At 31.7% G+C, this 19437-nt stretch overlaps 1 protein-coding gene across 1 annotated transcript in view; it reads right to left on the bottom strand.

The window, feature by feature from the left end:
* Positions 1-16879, bottom strand: part of LOC111000078 (TWiK family of potassium channels protein 18-like) — a 42758-nt gene extending 25879 nt beyond the window's left edge. The window contains exon 1 of the mRNA XM_022269420.2: positions 16715-16879. The gene's annotated coding sequence lies outside the window, so the exon portion shown is untranslated. The remainder of the gene's footprint in view (positions 1-16714) is intronic.
* Positions 16880-19437: the final 2558 nt, after the last annotated feature.

The following is a 19437-nucleotide window of genomic DNA, read 5'->3' as shown; positions in this document are numbered from 1 at the left end:
GCAGTTTTTGCCGCGCACCACCACTTTGTGGAACCAGCTGCCCACTGAAGTATTTCGGAACCAATTCGACTTATGGTCCTTCAAGAAAAGAGCGTACCAATTCTTAAAAGACCGGCAACGCACTCGCAAACAACTCTCTGGCATTGAGAGTGTCCACGGGCGGCGGAGAGTTTCAATGATTATGAACTAGTATAGTGTACAACCCAAGTGTACTTCAAGAACTGGGTTTCTTAGTACCTATGGGATATGTGCGACGGCGAAGGCCTAGGTTAGGTAGGTTATTTGCGATAACAATGGCAAGAACCAATTTGTTGTACAGATCCCCGTTATCCAGGACGTCGCGCCTACAGCATGCTGTCTCCGATACTATCGACATATTTATATGTCCGCAGAGCGAATTCATAGTAGCTTTATTATATATATTATATTTTATTTAATGTTCCTGACATTACCTTATTGGCATAGTCTGTATTTCTGCAACTAAACTAACTACTAATCACTACTAAACAACTAACTAAATAAAATAAATAAATTTTAGAGGCGAGAACAAGTAAAGTTTCCCATATGAAATAAGTATTGCGGACGCAATAATGAGGACAATTCCTGTTCTAATGTACTCTTTTAATGATGAAACTTTCAGAAAAGTACAACTTTGAAAAGGTTTATAAATATTTTTGTAACCGTTTCACCCTTAGTGGTCTTTCAGTTCAAATTAAGATGTCATTACCCTGGCAACACAGCGAGGTTGTATTCAATTAGTCAACGCTCGGTAACAGCAATGACCACGTTTTGTGTTCCGGTGGTCTGTGAAATTGTCTGAATCCCGGATTAATTGAGACAGTTAAAATAACTTACTTTGAGGCACGGTTTTAAGGCTAATAAGGACTCAATTGAGAAAAATACTGTTTTATTGCAAGTAGCGATAGAAATAGATCGTGGGTAACATATTCTATACATTACAGGTTGGACAAATCTATGAGAATTATATAATAAATATAGACTTTCTTATTTAATTTATACTGTTTATATTTTCAGAATTGAAATGGTCGTCATTTCGTCATTCTATTTGCGTTTCAAAACCGACAAAATAACGAAATGGCGACGCATTTTCACTGATTAGGCAACAAAACCTTTAGTCGAACACAATATTATTCATTCCTACTTCACCTACTGTGGAAAAATCTAAGAAACTCGTTTTATTGTTTCATTTAAATCTCTTTGAAAGAAATACAGGCAATGTACAGCAAATAAATAAACAGGATCGTAGCATATTGCTTAGACAAGAAGCAAATATTCGTAGCACCGTCGTAGCGAGGCAACGAGAAAAAGACTAGTCCTAACTGGTTGACATTATAAATTATACTTTCAGTGTTCGTATGAAATTTTTAAGATAAATCGTTTTGTATGTTTGTTTATTATTGTAATTAACTGCCAAATATATTTGCACACTGGAATCTAGTGTTGTCAGAAAAGTGATTTTTTGTCGTATAATATCATATAATAAGTTTTTCATCTGTTCGTTATTAAATTATTAAACTAAATATTTTTATTAAAGAAAAACCTTTTTTATCTAGTTCATCGCGACATATTTATGCCATAATGTTCTCTAAGCTTTTATTTTAATACAGTCATTGTTTATAAATTATAATTAAAATTATAAAATATTAATTTCCCCGGGCGACTTAATAAAAACATCACAGTTTCAAATTTAATGTCTGAACGTTGCATTTAATCGCTCGATCGTAACTAAACGATTTCATTTTATGAAGTTTATAATGGAGCAGCACTCATGTTACTTGCACTGTTTTCTTACAAAATTATACGTTTTAATAAAATAAAATGAGAGATACACCATAGACCACTATATGTCTTTGGTAATACACAATCCTATATCCTTCATCTTGAGATTAACAACAAAAACGAGCTCGTCTTGTTAGAACAGTTCTTTTATAAATAATTTTGAATGAAAATTGAATGTTAGATTGTTCCTTCAGTTCATTCCAATATTGCGTTAAAATAAAAAAAATAACGTTTCCAATCTAACAAGCGATATAGAAGAAGAAATACTTCGTTTTTTTAGTCTTCATATGTAATCAGTAGATACTATTGAATTTATTGAAATGTTTAAATAGTACACATCTGTTGTACAATTATAAAATACAAAATTACAATTTCGATTTAAATTCCCATAAATTAAAACATTAACGCAATAACAAATATTTCAATGCGCCGCATCACGCTCAAATAAAATAACGAAAATTTAGTACATTTATAAAACAAAAGAATGCGGAGTAATTATATGCTCTCGGCATATGCATAATGAAACTGTCACAGTTTCACTCTTTAAAACTATACTTCATTCTGCGTAACAACCACAGGCACATTACTGGAATTTATAACGAATTAAGCCAGGAACACATTAGATTTAAGGCTAAGATAGCAAGAATGATTTCCAAAATTAAAAAAATATCGGTTATTTGTAAAGTCAGTTTACTGATGATACGTGACAAGTCCTAAGAAAATGCTGATATAATGGTTGCATTTTTCGAAAGAAAATTTTAATTTTATTTGTTTGATAGATATTTTCTTTAGATATAGAGAAAGAGGTAAATGGTAATCACAATTAAATTAATCAAGTTACATTTATTTGTAATTTTACATTACATTTTATGTCAATTTTTTAACGAACGAACGCAGGTGAACGCGAAGGTCACTCGTTCCGCGCTATTGGACTTCAAGCCTTAAATGGAACTCCTCAGAACGAGGTAACGCCATATGCGTCACGTTTTTTCGTGCCTGCAGCCGGCTCCATCGAATTATAAGACGTTGTCATGTCAATAAATTGTAAGAACTCTCTCATCAATAGAGCATAAGGCGTGTACATTTCTACGTCTGATTTCTTGGTCTTTTTTATAGGTTTACGACCTTTCTTTTCCTGACACATGTTATCGTAATTTTATTCTTATAAGAACATGTCGGTACATGCATTTGCGCTCCTGTAGTTTAGTTTAGTAAAAGTTTTTCCCTCCGCCGTACCAGCAAATTTTGGCTTCCGCGCATAGAATAAAATGCTTTGTTGCAAAACCACTCTTACCGCCGCTTAATTAACGGTTATATAAAAGAATAGTAACAAATATTAAAGAATAAAAATTAAAACAATAATTATCTATCAAATAAAGCTTCGTTATAACTAGTTTTAGCCTCTTTGTTATTAAATATAATGCAATTTGGTACGAACTATTCAAAAACCGTTTCATAAACTTTATTTCCGCCAAAATAGATTGTGTCGACAAAATGTACTAAAGCACATTTATGATCATCGTAAAACTTTTATGGTGGAATTGTAAGATGGACTCATTTCCTCGCTGCGTGTCGGCTCTTTAGTATCCGAGTGTCTGAATATCACTTTTATTATTTGGTTTCATATATATAAATTACAATTAAATTATGTTAATATTACATTGTTTTTCTAACGACTATTGTGATTTTAATAAAGGGAAGACTAAATGATTAGTTCAAGATTAACGACCACTCGTTAATGATGTAAGTTAGGTCGCTAGTACATTGCCATAAAATTATAAATTGGTTGTTAAATGTTAATAAAAGAAATATACAAATAGCTGCTTCCAAAGAATAGTGCCTTAAAACTGCTTAGTTTTGGGATGGTGGACGAGGTAAGATAAAAAAATGCTGGATGGAAACCTGTTAACACTTCTTAAGTCCCATCATAGGCACCAGCCTCTCATAAAGAAGGTTTATACTTGCAGAATGGAAATCTGTAAAATGTAATATTGAATAGAGGCAAATAGAATTTTGTACACAGATTGCAAAATCCTTTCATGCAAACTCCACATTCCAAGATGTATCTCAGCTACAGTAAAACTAAAGGAAGAAAAGGAAATTTAATCATAAATGACATATGGAAGTTAGTTAATGTTCAGGACAACGACAAGATTCCAACCATTATACAACAAAATTTTATTAAACATTTACTACAGTTAGATACATTTTAATATCTTAAGAGACTTCATGCATAAAATAAATTCAAGCGACACAAACACCCAATGTCACCTACTATATATATTTATATATATATTATATACGTAGACCATCAAATCAAAATATTTTCGATCAATTTATTTTTCTAAAAACCTTAAGTCAACAAGTTGCTTTTCTTTGAATCGAGTAACCCGACTCTATCAATTAATTTTATTTATTCGGTCGGACCGTGGAATCCGATACAACAATTAATTAGAAAGTATACCTTACAAACTTTAACCTTTTCTCATTTTATTTCGCTTTTGTATAGAAAATATATTTAAGTTTGACGTAGGTCGACTAACGAGTACAATCTTTTTACATTATTGTTTATATCAGACAGTTTTCAGAATTCAGTTTAAGTAAACCATGAAGTGATCATATAAATGATTATATTTCATTAATATTTTTATACGCAGGTTGGCATTTGCTCCTTATACGTTATCGTATATTTAAGTATATGTATCGTATTTTTAAGTTTCCTCGAGGTTTAAGTAAATATTAATGCAGATAAATGTTCATCAGTCGCTAATGTCAGTGTCGCTAAAACCGTCTTAGATTCTTAGATTTCTGTATGTTTCAAACTTAATAGGCAAGTAGGTGATCAGCCTTTTGCGTCTGATACACGACGTCGGATTTTGGATCAAAGGCAAGCTGATTTCCTCACGGCATTTCCCCCACCATTCGAGCGAATGTTAAATTCGCTCGTAGACAGAAGGTCCATTAGGGCACAGCCGGGGATTCGAACCTAAGTTCTCAGGGATGACAGTCGCACGCTGAAGCCAATGGGCCAGCACTTTTTGTGTTTAAATGTACGTCATAGTTCTACTAAGTATTTCAGCTTTTCAATGTTTCAGTGAATAAATCTAATCATTTAGCAATGAAACCGCGAAAGTGCGTTTTGCAACACGAGAATTCACTTTACTTGGAAACGTAGCTATCACATACTGACAAACCACTGCGAATGCGGCGGTCGCAGTAAATTTAACCTCTAATATTGTTATTTACTGCGAAAACACATTATCTATAGGGAATGGATTGTAAATTATTGGAATATTGTCTCGCCTCTAGTAAGTAGCTCCTACATATATTATATTAACACTTCATTGCCAGTATACAGAAACACAATAACAATTATGAAATAAAAAGGAGGGCAACTGGCGGCCTTTCGCTCTTGAGCGATCTCGTTTAGGTAAATACTGTGAGAAATATAAATTAAAAGTATATAAAGTGAGTGTAAGAACACGTGAAAAAGTACGCCACATGAATCACGGTAATTTTACAACTTTACATTGACTTACTGAGTAGAAGTTAAATGTAGTAGGTAAATGAAACATAATTATGAAAAACCAAATTAAAAATGTTGTACGATCATTTCGTTTATTTCAATCGTAAATGCATAGTATATGCTTATTTCATTTTCATAACATGTTAATAATTAATTAACTCATTTATTGTGTTTAAATTAATTGTAAAAACCCCAGCGAGCTCCCAAAATTCTGATGAAAATATCAAAAAACTATTATTTTTAATTCTAACACAGAACTGATATTTTAACTCTCCAATATAAAATTCTCACCGAATAAATTTCAAAAACAAACTTTCCCGACTCTAATGAAGAGGCGCTTTTGTTTGATGTTTTTTTTTTGGTATTTTTTTTTCTTTTGCAATTAAAATTTGCTTAATCCCAGATTCCCGAGGGCCTTTATGTAATTATTATATAAAGGTATTCTTTGTTAGAGGCTTAGTATATTAATCAAGGGGGTTTTCATGAAGTTGAGGTTTCATTTCTGTTAGCACATGTCATTGCCACAATATCTGTTCTTGTATTGAATTTGCGAATTTTTTTTTATATCATCGTCGTCATATCATTGATCATAACATCGGCTCCCTACACATTATAGAATCTCGAAAGAGAATACTGATAAACGCTTCATAATATAATAAATAAACAATAATATACCGGATTTGAATACCTTCAGTATCACAAATGTTCTTTAAAGGCTTTCAAGAGGAACAGAAGGCCCAAGTCTTTCCTACGAGCATGCGTTCATATTTGATTAAAGCTAATTTACATAAAAGAAGCAAAAGTTTGCAGTACATTCAAATATTTCTTCTTTAAATAAGAGAAAGCAAGGCTACAAAGACTGATAATTGTTTAATTATTCGCTTGGACAAACATATTTTGCGGTTAATTTAAAATTGTAAGAAGTTAGTAATTTCCCTGAGGGCGGGCGAATAATAAGGCAGTGCGGCTGACAGAGCCATTAGCTGCAGTGGTAATCAATGTTTGCGTCGACACTGCATTTTTAACCGAATGCATAATTAAAAAATGTTCATTGAGACTCACCTGACGGAATTACATGATATGTAATTCCATCTTCCCATACGTAAATTTTGTACCAAATTTAATATGTTACTATGTATACCTATATAGTATATGAGTATATATAATAATCTCGCAATGGCTGAATAACTTTTTATGCTGACATCTGTGCCGGTCTATTACTAAAAAGTAGTCCTCAACTATTTTGCAACACCAAAAGAGAAAAGGGCGTACAAATTCTTAATTGCAATACCAAAAGAGAAAAGAGCGTACAAATTCTTAATAGGCCAGCAACGCACTCCCGAGGCCTCTAGCATCGAGTGTCCATGGGCGGCGGTATCACTTAACATCAGGTGTGCCTCCTGCCCGTTTGCCCTCTGTTCTATAAAAAAAAAACATTGCTACAGATTATGGAAGAAATTCAACCAAATTGATCAACTAAGAGAGAGATACATATATTCTTACATGTGTAACAGTCAATTGAAGGAAAAGTGAGGAATCAGGAAAACTACGAATCACACGCTGATAGAGCAACGGCTCTCACAATAAGCCACGGAAATTTCTTTTATTCACGATGATCATATATCCATCCAGGTCCAGGTCAAAATATCCATTACCTGCCTGCAAAGTAAGTGATCCAAGACAAAAACAACCAGTATATAAGATTAGTATATTAAATCGAATTTTTTTAATATCTTCTTATATTAATATAGATAACGATGAACTTCTTACTCTTAGGAGTCTTGGATGAAATGAAATAATATATTTCCACGAACAACCATACCTCAGGGACGTCTGCAATCTGTTTGGTTCATTCCACTTACGTCAGCTGAAAAGACAATCACAATTTCACGAACCGTTTTTTGTTTTCTTTGATCGTGTTTTTCCCGTTTCCATTAATATCAATTAAATTGTATTGTCTTTACATCTTCTTCAAAAAAATATTGTAATTGATATTTATTTATAAATAACGAAATATAAAATATAGTAGAGACGGCGTTGTGATAATTTTATTGAAAAAACAAAAAAAAAAACATGTTTTCTCTTGTTAATATTTTTATAATTAAAAATATCTATATTTTTATTAAAAATATCCAAAAGCTTTTATCAAAACATTGTAAAATGTTAAACCGTAGAAAGCATTGTTAACGACTGTGTGAGTTAAACAATTAACGAGGTTCATTCTGACCGCTCCTCTTAATTGTGTGTGGCCAGACCCTTTCGCAAAATATACCCATTACATTGTTAGCCTTAAAAAGAGATTTCGTTGCTGTTTAGGATAGACGAACAAAAGTATTCTAATCAACTCCAACTAGTATAATAATTTGTAATACAAATACAGTTTCAATTAAATTCTAGATAATAAGGAATATACGCCTAAATATTTAAATAATTAATGTTTAATTCTTCTTAATCACCAAATCGACATGAAACATTTTACGACTAAATACATTCTTAACATGACTATCATTAGGTTAACGTGAAATCAGTTATATATAGATACATACACTTTGATAAAACATAATAAAAAATAAATAATTCAAGGCCTATTTGGTATTAATTTCGGCCACTTTCAATCTGTCGACGATATTGAAAATCTTTATAAACTGAGCGGAGGCAGTTACGCTGAAAACAAAGCTCTCGCTAAAATCTTTTATTTTCAAAAAAGACGCTCACCGTCCATTCATTTCAGCTCGGTATAAAATGCCTGGAAACCGGAGTTTAGCATTTACGTTACGATAAAAGGCTGGTTAGGCTGCCATACGTATTTAAAGCTGTAAGATTTGTTGGCTGTCCTAATTCTTTCAAGTAGACTTATCAATGTACATATAGTTGACTGAAGCGTTAAAACCTGAATGGGTAAAACCGTTTAGGTATTTTATTTATAAGCAAACAATTGCAATTTAAGAAAGAAATAATATATTTAGGAATATCCTAACATTGGACTATAAACGCCTTAACACATCTTAAAACCTACCTATCTTGTTGAGACTTTCTAAAAAGAGGACCATGTAATGTTGTCCACACTGAAATTTTACAGTCCAAGACAGAAAAAATCAATATTAAACATTTATTTTAATTATATATTAAAAATTCTCTACTTGAATTCATTGATTATTTCTATAAAAAAATTCAAACCAGGTATTGTTCGACACTACGAAGTGCTAGGGAAACAGGTTTTTGTCTTCTTCAGTCTGTATATTTATAAAATATTTTATATCGAAAAAGATCTATGTATTTTTTAGTTATTCCTAGATTTTAATTACATATTTTACTAATTAAAATTAACAGAAGCGTGGGCGTCATTCCAATGACGTTTAAGACCGTTAGTCACCACTAGACACGCTGTCAAGTAGGTGACCTCGCTTTCAAGCCTAATTAAATACGTAAGAATCATGAAAGCAATATGCTTGTTAAAAAGAATATAAACTTTTATTGAATTAGAGCTTTGCTGTCGAAAAAGTGAACTTTCGATTACTAGATACGCCGGGATTAATATCATTTCAACGAATCTTTCAATCACTGTCAAATACAAACACATTGTTTAATGAAAAACAATATTGTAGCAGTTCTTTCAATAATAAAAGCGCTAATTTCAAATGCAGTCGTGTCTTATCGTCAATGCGTCAAGTCATTGGAATACAGAGACCAGATACAACTTAACCTATTTCTAAAATACTAAAAGTCTTTTAAAAAAAGTCAAATCGAGGGATTTAAAGAAAAAAAATATATAAAAATGTATCATCTATGATTCTATTATTAAAAAAGAAATTACCTTTGGTGTTTGATTCGAAGATGTTACTCGCGGTCATAACAGACATACCTAATTGATGGATTTTAAATTTAAACTCATGTTTTCTAGTGTAAATAGCTACAACTATTTACACTGAAGTATTTCCGAACCAATTCGACTTAGGGTCCTTCAAGAAAAGAGCGTGCCAATTCTTAAAAGGCCGGTAACGCACTCGCGAGCCCTCTTGCATTGAGAGTGTCCATGAGCGGCGGTATCACTTAACATCAGGTAGGCCTCCTGCCCGTTTTCCCCTCATCTATAAAAAAATTACTTCTTAAAAATCAAATGATTTCATAATATTTGAATAACAGATTAAATCAATGTTACAACGTCAAAGCTACTTCGATAATTTGGCTCAGATGTAGTGGCGATTATGCTAATCTAACTTGGCCAGGGTAAACTAAATTCTTGTTAAGTTCTAAGACGAACTATACACGTAGCGTTATACAAAAGAATATATTTGTATGCGTTTTATTGTAACATAAAAATATATTTTTAATATTTACTGTTTAAATATTCTATCAAAGTACTATGCTATAAACATACCATAAAACGGGAAATTCTTCACATATAATTCATAATCAAATTTATATCATTTTATAGATATTCTGCAAAATAATATTTTGTCTTACTTTTCCTTGTATTTTTAACTATAATATACATAATAAATTCAGAGTCGTAACAAGCCTAACTCACAAACTGTACCATAATTCGGTTACAACTCATCACTTTAACTTGGGCTATTGTCTGGGGAACATAATATTCCGTATATTATGTTAGTGATGATGTAATTACCAATATTTGCAATGTCATATGGGTAATGAAGTGTAGAGGTCAATATCTAGAAGAGTGACCTTCGATTCAACATTTTCATCTTCATAAGACCCAGGTTTGTCTTATTCGATTATGTTATGCCAATAAATTGGAACGTTTGGTGATTTATAAAAGCTATAAAGGCCCTTAGAGCTTCGTACGCCTTGTGCCTGTGTACGTGGATGAAAAGGCAATATTCTGGTGGTTTGAGGTTGGACTCTCCATCGCAGCTCGTAATATAATTAGATTTGTAATCCCTATTTGGCCTATCGATATAATGTTCTTTTTTAAGGCCTATAAGAGAGCTTGTGTAAGAGCAGTGTTGGCTTCAGCGTGCGACTCACATACCTGAGGTCGTAGGTTCGACCCCGGGCTGTCCACCAATGGACTCCCTTCCTATGTGCGCATTTAACATTTGCTCGAACGGTGAAGGAAAACATCGTGAGGAAACCGACATGTCTTGGACCCAAAAAGTCGACGACGTGTGTCAGGCACTGGAGGCTAATCACCTACTTGCCTAAAGAGATTGTAGCGCCACTGATTTTTTTTTTATAAGAGGACTTGTGGCGGTCTAAAACGGTAATGAAATGGCCAAGTTTTGTAAATTTAAAATTTACGTATGAATCACGAACGTCATAAAAAGTAATTAATAAAAAGTTTTATTATAAATAGTAGGATAATAAATTGTAGCATTTGTGACAATCATCAAAACTGCTTATCTGAGTATTGTTTAGTTATGTCATTGTTATACTGTTTGTTTTTATGTTAACTATATTCGTAATGACTATTGTGTTAATATACTTTTGTTTCAGTGATATTGGAGTTCATTATTTGCCTCAAATAGAATAAATAAATAGGCAAACAATTGGATTATATTATTGTCATTAGGCTAGCAATTCACATAGTAATTATGTTTTTAGTATTTAGGCTAATTTCGGTCTAGGCGTCAAATTCCTGTATCTGTTTCATGATCTTTTGTCAATCAAATAAATATTCGTCACAATTATTCTCCTTACGAGCGACTGTTAAATGCACATATACACTGAAAGTCTATTAGTTCACAGCCAGACATCGAACCTACAACCACAGGTATGAGAATCGCACGCTAGAGCCACTAGGCCAACACTGCTCTCGAATTTAAACATACTAGAGCGTTTTTATTCATTTAATAGAATTTGTGTTCGGTTAAAAAATTGTGGCACAGTTAAACTTCGTAGAACAACTACTGCTGCGTAGCGTCAAGCTACAACAATTAATTCTTTTGTCAGCTTTGTATTTTTGTGTGTTAAACTTTTTTTTCCAGTGTATAAAATTACTTATTTAGTTCAGTCACAAAATTTCTTATAACTGGTTATCAGGTTTTGCATCGTCTCTGTAGAATTTCACATCAGAATTCCCGATGTATGTACTTCAAAAAAGATATTAAAAAAATATTTACCACTATTGAGCAATTCCTTACAGTTTCTATAATAAATATATTATCGACAAAATGACAATGCTTATAAATTACTTATATATGCTATGGCTAAATTAGTAGTAGGTACGATCACGATCTATAATAATTATTTAACTACCTTTCTATATTTTTAGTAAATGGGATAAAAGGCATAAGAAAATGAACTCACAACATAAAAGTCATATTAATAATGCGTCTTTGAAACCGCGGGCAATAGCTCCAATGCAACTTCCTTTATTATGACTTCTAATCGAATTCTGTTTTTCTAACCGCAAACATATTAAAATTATTTTAGTTCGCACAAAAATATAGACCTAATTTTATTTATTTGATTTTTGTATCTTTCAAAATCTGGCCTTTTAAATGTAAAAATAAGTTTTGCTTATGACGGTAAACTATAAATTTACATGGTATTAAAAATTAAATTATTATTTTTAAAAATTATTTAAACAATAACTATCTATACGGTCTAAATCAGTAATTCCCAACCTGTTTTGTGCCATGTATTCTTAGTTTATGGAAAATTGTTATGCACCTATTTCCTGCTCAGTCTCAAGAAATTTTAATTTTAATTTCTAGGAAGAACTCACTAGGAAATTGCTAACGAAACCCAGTAAGTATAATTCAAATCCAAAATTGTATATAAAGATTTTTTAATATAAATTTCTCATTTTAATTTAGTATGATCCTTGCGCTTGTTGCTGCACAGAGATTAGGTTCCGATTTCGTCAGCTTCAGTCTCAAGTCTAAACGTTGTGTTATACCCGGCCGATTTCGATTGCCCCCTTAACAATCAAATGCTCCCCTGTGGTTCGTGGGACCCACATTGGGAAACACTGATCTAAACCAATGCCATCGGGTGTATGAGTCACTGAATCAGCTTTATTTGGAAAATCCATCCGTTCCAAAAACCATAAATTTTGGGCGATAAAAAAACTACATTGTTGTTTGTTTTATGAGAGATATAACAATAGCCACACCTATTAACCAATAAAATGTATAGAATGAGTCAATGTTTAAAATTTAGTTCATTTTATTATTGCAATGAATGTGTATAAAACTCAAAAGATGTCGTTCCTAGTATCGAATTAACGTCGCAATCCTAAAAGCCACAATGAATGAAAAATGATGCTTCATGAATGTTGGCGAATAATTCAAAGTTCATAGAATTCCTGAACATTAATTTTACATTATGCATTTCTACGCGGAAAAATATAAACTTCGCTGCTTTTATGCATACTGGTTTCTACAAAACTTATATTTCATAACTATGCTCATATGTTTCGTAGGTGCATTAACAATTTGAATGTCCGAACGCAATAAATTTCGGTAAACCATACAAAATTCTTCTAGTTCTACTTTACCCATTAAATGGTCAACCTAAGTAGGATTATTCATATTTACTTTAAACTCGTTTGTTATTATAAATATTTCAAGTTAACACTTTCTCATACGATAAAGGAACATCGTGAGTGATTCTATGTATTTCAGACACAGAAGACTGACTTAACTTAAATCTAAGTCTAGGGGTTTAATGCAAGAAATAATCTACTAGTGTGAAAATAACCTATAAAAATGTAACTGTCAAGACAAACATAAATACAATTTTTAAGACGTTTTAGAATAGTCTTTTAGTCTTCATTACTTTGACCACATTTTATATTTATGCCTGTATCATTCATACAAAAATACCGTTTTGCATAGATTTTGAATTTTAAATTAAAGCACTGTCATTTCCAAACTGCCTAGAAGCATGCTTTATGCGTGGTGATAGTTATAAACCCGTAGACAACTTAGGCCATTCTGCGAGATTTTGTTGTTGACGATTTATAGAGACGAAATAGCATTTTGAATGATTTTGTAAACAAGCAAATATTTTGTTGAGGTTTTAATGGACAATAAAGATGAATATGCACTATTAGAAAATATTGATGCAAAATTAAATAGGTATTTCATGTCAAACATAAGCTGTCAAAGCTCGATAAATCTAGTCTTCGAAGCAGTATGCTCTTTCAATTCCCATTGACCGCTAAGCCAGAATACTTTATCATGACGACACATCGATCCGTCAGTGACAATGTACGCCATTCTTAAGGTATTAAATTCACATTTACATTGAGAAAAGCTATCAATCAAAGAGAAGAATACGACATATTCTATGACATTTTAATAGCAGTATCTCGTAAGGGAATCGTTTCGTAAGTGTTAAGACTGCAATTATTAATAATCTGTAAACTGTGTGAAGTCTAAGTAATCACATCATTATCTTGTTATAACCATGGGTGTCCATACAATCAGCGACAGTGATGGCAGAGGCTAAATGATAAAGAATTAATACTAACATTTTGCAAGAATTTCTAACGTCCACTCCATTTGATGCATGTTATTTTTAAATAAATAACATTAAATATAATGTCAATAAACAGAACATTCAGAAACTAAGGCTTCAATTAATAATTACTAATAATATTTTGAACACAGCAATTGGTATATTTAGAGCAACAAAGCTTTGCGTAAAAAGGAATTTTAAAGGCGAATGGAACTGGGTTACAAATATAATATTTTGCTTGTGAATATTATGTCAGTGTTAATGTTTATTTTAAAAGTAGTTTAATATTCTATTTGTAATACGTTTGCATTGGCGATGAGGTTAATTATAGTAAATCGAAATCACAATGAAATATTAATGCAAATTATTTTATTATAAAACCACATTTACCGATCAATTGATATTTTCTTTCAACTTAAATTAGTGTTTATTTAAATAATAAAGATATTGCTTACGCTTGTCTTTTAAATCAAATACACTTTGAAGATGAAAAACAGGAAATTTTCTCGCAAAATTGAAACAGTACGAAGCGTATTTAGGTTAAATAAATAGAACGAAACCACGCTAAGTAAACTTTAATAGTATTTAAATAAATCTTCTAAATTAAATGTTAAGTAGGAAGAATTGTGGAATGCTTTCACCGAAGGCGGTCGAACTTAATTAATTGTTTTATTAAAATTTCTGTGACACTTTAGGTAGCTGTTATCAATTTCATGATTAGAGAACAATAGATTCTTTCCAACCCAATTATTGTTTAAAACCAAATCGGTTCGTTTTATACCAAATATTAAATGGTCCATAAAATCATGGATGATCAGGAAGTTGAATGATTTGTATTTTTTTATTTTAGCTAAGTATCCCGAAGCATCTCTTCAATTTTGCCATTTTGATGGAAGTTTCCATATCCATTTACTGAAGAAGTCTACCAGACTATACGATGAAGTCAACGAAAGCGTTTTGTACTGCCTTTAGGGTGTCGAATTCTTTTCACTTAAATTATGAAAAAAAAGTAAGATCTTTTTGGCCAAGGTTCGGTGAGTATGGTGGGTATTGGAGAAAATGCACTAACGAGTCTTCTGGCAAACTGTGTCTATGGTCGACGGTATCACTTAACATCAGATGGGCCTCCTACGCGTTTGCCTTAATGAAAAGAAAATAAGTAGCACAATATGCTGAGTGTCTTTCGATTTTTATAAAAATAAAAGAAATAGATTACAATATCTTCATAGAAAACAATTGTTATTTCTCCGGGTGCCAAACGTTTGTTCCCTTTAAATTTATTATTTTTACGCATTCCTACAATATCGCACGTAGATCTTTTAGATAGTTAAAAACTTTGAATCCTGAATTGTTCCCAAACTCGTTCAGATAAAGCATGAATAACAAATGGTTATATCCGGCGTAACAGCCATTCTGAATTCGCGTACGAACCCAGGCGGCGATAAATTACTCTGAGGAACATTCATAGATACGTGATTTTATCTAGATCTATAGGTATAGCCATGGTTGCTTCAATCTACGGTTATTAAATTAAGCATTCAATTTCAAAAAATCATTTATTCATGAAGGTAACACAATATGCACTTATGAACGTCAGAAAAGAAATATACATTGAATACTTCTAATTTTACATTTACTACTAGTTCTCAAATCAAGGGCGTAGAACGGAAGAGAAGAACTGCCAATAAACTCTCCGCCGATCTTTTTAATCGCCAAGTTTTTTCTATTACACAATGTTTGTAAGGAGCTGCAACCATTACACCATGTTCCATATGATAAGTAATAAAGAATAATAAAATAAATTAAAAACAAAGATTCGTCTCAACCGGCAGGAGGCATGGTGAAGGGATCACCCACTTACATTCTCGAGGGAACAACACGCAAATACATAGTCAAAACCACTAACCGCATACACGAATTACTAATATTTCTGATATAAGGCTATAAATAAATAAAAATATTAACTGAACAAATGATAATATCTCCCACAATTACTGGAATTTACTCTATCCTTATTACTTAACAACTTGAATTATAAGTAGAAAATATTGATAAGGATCATACAAACTTAAACGAATCCTTTACAGGGAATCCGGCAATCAATAAATTTAATATTGATCAAATTTACAATATTACATTACCCGTTAAAAGAATCGACACAAAACGAATACATAACATATTTCATTAACAAAATCAAGTTTCAAAGCGTTGCAGACGGCACTACGGAATTTAATCTAAAACTATTGAAAATTGACGTCGAATTTAGTTGTATATATCTTTGAATTTTTGCTATATGAATAATACTAATTAAACACTGGTTTCTTTACTTTGTTTTTCTATTACATTATAAACGAGCCTTACAAAGATATTACAATAGAAATAAATAAATAAAGTAATGCTTAACACAAAAACTAAAATAATATAACTGTATAAAAATTAATGGAAGTCAGTAGATTTTGTATCGTAGTCGTAAAGATTTAAGATAATCATATCTTTATTTCTTATTGTTTATAAAATGTGTTGGCACTTATAGCATTGGCATGAAAAAGGTAGCTACGCAATGAGTTTCAGGGATTTATTAAAAGATCTTTGCGACCAAAGTATTTAATAACAACACTTTTTAACATATTAAAATTATATTTCATTATTTAAAGTAGTTATATTTAAACGGGTTTTAGAACCCACATACCCTTGGAAACAAAGTTAATTACATTATCTATATCCGAGCAATAATTCATTGTATAGCCTAACATACCGTAATATGCGCCACCCAAGCAGCTCTGCTCCTTATATTATTAGCATTGAAGTTGTCATAGTATACTTATATAATTTTTATTAAAAAGACAGTTACTATTAAATAATATAACGCCTGCGTTGCATTTTAGTACGAACTTGTACTTTGCAATATTGTTCTTTTTTTAAGTTCAAAGCACTAAAAGTATAGAAAACTTTACTTACAAGTGCGGCCAAAATGTAATCACATCACAAATTCGGCACAATTCATCACATTAAAAATGAACACGCAGCCTCACATTATACATACACTTATTGTTTTTTATTTAAATATTCATTCACAGAAAACGCGCGTGAAATATTGAATCAAGAACAGACGTACGTCCTGACCAGTATTTTAATGAATACTGACTTCCAGTACTGGTGTACGTTGCACGAGGTGTGCATGCGCGCGCATTTACATCTACCCTATTGCCCTTTGAAATCATCTGCCCTCAAATTACCCCACTATAGACACTTTAAATTAAGACGTCACTACTCAATCAATGGAAGCCTTGGAGGTTTTCTGTAAGATTGAGCTTGATTAAAGCGGGACAAAGCAAATCAAACATTTCATAATATCAGATATCGTTTATATTTTACTAATTTTCTTCAAACAAATTTAATATAAGAAAAAAATACAGTGTTAATTAAATAATACATATGTACCTACGTACCAACATCATGTTATTTTTTTATACTTATTATATCCTTCGGCGGATGAATATTTAATTCCAAGGCATATATGTTTAAATTTTCTAATATTACTTATTTTAATTTTCTAATATACCTTAAATTATACCGGATGTTAGGCAATAATTCTAAATAGCTTCTCGTTTTCCTCGGCGAAGAACGCACAGGAAATCGCTGACACCAGCTACAATTTTCTCGTTTTAAGAGAAACAGCTAATAGCTATCATTAGCCATTCTTCAGTCGTGATTAAGCAGAAAAATTTCTTTTACATTCTGTTATTACTCAGTAGGATTGGGAACAAAATTAATAGTCATTGCTGTTTCTCCCACGGTGTTGGGACATAAAACAGTTCTTTTCTTGCTAAATTTCTTTATTTTGATTAAGATATTTCTTATTGGAGTGTTTTTTTAAATTATAATCAAGATATTTATATACTAAACACATATTTCCACTAAACTATTTAGTTTTCACTTAACTTCTTATGTTTGAAGACCATTTGTTTGAGTTTTTGTTTTCTTTATTTCAGTAAACAATAATTATTGTATTGTGTATAACACTTGCCAAAGTATATAATTTTGTGAAAAAAGTGACAACGAAGGTGTCTGTATCAGTTGTATCTTATGTGCATTACAGTCAGATTCGATGAAAAGTAAATACCATGTAGTTAGGACTTAGTGAAATGTTCAGTGGATTATACGTGCGCAGTACAGCGTGGTACATCAATCACCAATATGCATGTCATTGTGCCATAGACCTTGAGAGATCCCCGTGACCCTCAGACAATGTGTAAGCATTATACTTCCGGGGTTTTGTTTCCTTTCTTGGAAATTAGATTACCAGACAAAATAACATTATAGATCAACATTTATTTATTTACAGAAATACATTCATTATCCTTTCAAACATGTATGTATTTCTGTATTGTATGTATCAAGCTACCTTTTCATAAAAATATAGAGATTTTCATAAACTTAAATAATAGATACAAAAAAATACTAGAAACTTTTGCTTATTATTAATTTTAAAAAATTACCAGCAAAACATACAACAACAGATGGGCACTTAACAATGCTTACGAATATTTCCAGCTCCGGATAAGCATTGTTTAATACGTTTTGCAGAGTGAATTGAGAAAATTCTGCTGATTTAACCTTGAAGCTGTATACGGGACAACATTATTAAAAGAGTTTGTGAGTTCATAACCTCAATAAGTTTACTACAGCTTTTCTGTTATCTATATATAATAAGTTTGGTGCTTAACTTACCAGCTCCAAAACCTGTCGGTTGATGTAAATTCAGTCGCAAGTTGTATGTTATCGCAATATGAAAAAATATTAAACCAAAATCTCGTGAGCTATATATAAAACCATGGTCAGTCATAGTCATAGTCATGGTTAGTAGATATTATTAAATATTAACCACTCATAACTACGGTTTAAAGTCTAGATAGAAAAAATCTAATTAAACACAAAAATTCTCTTATGTAAGTTTGTAAATTTTATATAGTTGAGCGTATTTGCACACGTTGCCTCTTACTTAAGAACTTAAAGCACAAACTTTCGCATACTAATTACTACGACGTAGGTGCTTTATGCGGGAAATGTGACTAAACATTCTGTGTGGCAGAGCCAGTGGCTGGTTCTTAATTTTTATAGGTCTCATAAGTTTTTGATAGCGGTTTTCGATAAGGTAATATCGATTACAAGATTTCAGTAATAGTCCTTTCTTCCATAATACTTGATTCTAATTCTCCGAAGGTAAGAGATTTGTCTAGGATCTAGAATATCAAAGTTATCATTGGAAATAGGACACAATACACAGACTATAAAATTTTATTAAAATATTTATTGCTCATTTTCAGAATGCTCATATTTACAGCCCTTAACATACATATACACAAACATACAGGTAGCCATAAATATCATTCATTTTTAAATAATGTTGAATATGAAACAGAAACAATGCAACCTCAATTGCATTGAGAGTACAAATATATAACTTTACGGAACTCCGCTGTTTCAATTTGCGTATGAGCACAATAAGAACTAACTTAAATATCAAAGTAATGCTAACTATGTTTACTGTATGCAATACATTTTATTGTATTGTTTTTAGTTTATCCGTAAAGAAAAGTGTTGAAAAGCTTGCGCTCCGAAACCCCGACTGCTCACCAAGATGCTTCTTTACCATACGCTTAAGAAAATCATCGTGATAA

The sequence above is a fragment of the Pieris rapae genome, chromosome 14, assembly GCF_905147795.1.
Source record: "Pieris rapae chromosome 14, ilPieRapa1.1, whole genome shotgun sequence".
NCBI lineage: Eukaryota > Metazoa > Arthropoda > Insecta > Lepidoptera > Pieridae > Pieris > Pieris rapae.
The sequence above is the reverse complement of the archived record's forward strand: the minus strand, read 5'-3'. Positions and strand labels throughout refer to the sequence as shown.